We start from the raw sequence: 2,112 nt of genomic DNA, 5'->3' as shown, positions 1-2,112 counted from the left end.
TTCTAGCTTGTAGGGTTTCTGCTGAGAGATCTGAGAGTTTGATAGGCTTCCCTTTATGGGTAACCTGACCTTTCTCTCTGGCTGCCCTCAGTATTTTCTCCTTCATTTCAACCCTGGTGAATCTGGCGATTATGTGCCTTGAGGTTGGTCTTCTTGAGGAATATCTTTGTGGTGTTCTCTGTATTACCTGGAGTTGAATATTGTCCCGCCTTGCTATGTTGGGAAAGTTTTCCTGAATAATATCCTGAAGCGTATTTTCCAGCTTGGATTGATTCTGTTCGTCACATTCAGTACACCTATCAAGCGTAGATTAGGTCTTTTCACATAGTCCCACATTTCTTGGGACTTTGCTCGTTCCTTTTTATCCTTTTTTCTCTAATCTTGTCTTCTCGTTTTATTTCATTAAGTTGGTCTTCGACTTCTGATATCTTTTCTTCTGTTTGATCGATTCGGCTATTAAAACTTGTGCATAGTTCGCGAGGTTCTCGTGTTGTGTTTTTCAGCTCCATTAATTCACTTATATTCCTCTCTAAATTGTGTATTCTTGTTAACATTTCGTCAAACCTTTCTTCAAAGTTCTTAGTTTCTTTGCATTGGGTTAGAACAAGTTCTTTTAATTCACAGAAGTTTCTTATCACCCACCTTTTGAAGGCTGCTTCTGTTAATGGAACACACTCGTTCTCCATCAGACCTTGTTCCATTGCTGATGAGGAACTGTGATCCCCTGTAGAGGGAGAGGCATTCTGATTTTGGGTATTCTCAGCCTTTTTAGGCTGTTTTCTTCCCTTTGTTATAAATTTATCCATCTTTGGTCTTTATAATTGCCGTCTTTATAATTGGGTTTCTCAATGGACGTCCAACTTGTTGATTCCCAGCGCTAAAATCTGAGCAACCCACTGTGCCTGCCAAAACAGCAGCGTTATGATTGATGGTGCTTTTCTGACTCTGCACCAAGAACCGCCGCACCAAGGCAGCGGCAAAACTGCCTTGCCGGCTACAAGAGTTGCGCTGGCGACCTGTGGGGCTCCTCTGCTGGGAATCTCCTGGTGCGTGAACAACAAAAATTCGTCTGAAAATGTGGCGTCCTCTTGTTCTCTGTGCTTTCACTGGAAGTGACAATCCCGAGCCGCTAGTGATCAGCCATCTTGGATCTCTCCTCTTAGAGCCCTTTAAATATTAACAGAGCCGGTCTTCCCTGGACACGATGAACCACACTGTTCCAGCCTTCTTCACTCCCGCCAGCACCAAAAGTCCCCCGAACTATGAGATGCTGAAGGAGGAACATGAGGTGGATATGCTGGGGACGCCCCACAACCCTGCGCCCCCGACATCCACCGTGATCCACATCTGAAGCGAGACCTCCGTGCCTGACCACATCGTCTGGTCCCTGTTCAATACCCACTTCATGAACTCCTGCTGCCTGGGCTTCATAGCGTTCGCCTACTCCGTCAAGTCTAGGGACAGGAAGATGGTTGGTGACCTGACCGGGGCGCAGGCCTATGCCTCCACCGCCAAGTGCCTGAACATCTGGGCCCTGATTTTGGGCATCATCATGACCATTCTGCTGATCATCATCCCAATACTGATTCTGCAAGTCTATCAGTAGATCCAGAGGAATCACCCAGGCTAGGGGCTCCACCTGTGACCTGTCTCCCACATACTCCAGCTTCCATTCCTCGCCCTGACCCCAGCCCATCCTGTATCAGCCCTTTACCCTCACGCACTTTTCTACAGTCAAGTTCAATAAAGTGCATATGCTCCTGGAAAAATAAATAAATAAATATTAACAGAGAGTTATCATGTCTTCTCCTTTTTAAGGTTGAAGGTGCAGAGTGCCTTTCATCGCTCCTTACCTGGGCATTCTCTCAGCTTGGTCACCGCTCCCTGAACATACTTTGGTTTTCAACATCCTGCTTAAAAAGTGGAGCAGAACTGAAGGCAAGGACAGTAAATGTTGTCCAAACAGCATCCTTACTGGTCTGTATAGAGGAGTCATGTCCACATATTCTCTTCCTGTTCAAAGAGAATCTTCCTTTCTGTATGGTTAAGGTGTTCCTTTGTACCTTATGAACAAACTGATGTATTCACAAATCTCTACATCTGGAAGCCTCT

The 2,112-nt window shown here is 45.6% G+C and overlaps 1 pseudogene; it reads left to right on the top strand.

Moving 5' to 3' along the window:
• The first annotated feature begins 1,204 nt into the window (after positions 1-1,204).
• On the top strand, positions 1,205-1,656 carry LOC116531814 (annotated as a pseudogene).
• The last annotated feature ends 456 nt before the right edge of the window (positions 1,657-2,112 follow it).

The sequence above is a fragment of the Sapajus apella genome, unplaced genomic scaffold (assembly GCF_009761245.1).
Source record: "Sapajus apella isolate SASKATOON/1434 unplaced genomic scaffold, GSC_monkey_1.0 scaffold72, whole genome shotgun sequence".
NCBI classification, from domain to species: Eukaryota; Metazoa; Chordata; class Mammalia; order Primates; family Cebidae; genus Sapajus; species Sapajus apella.
The sequence above is the reverse complement of the archived record's forward strand: the minus strand, read 5'-3'. Positions and strand labels throughout refer to the sequence as shown.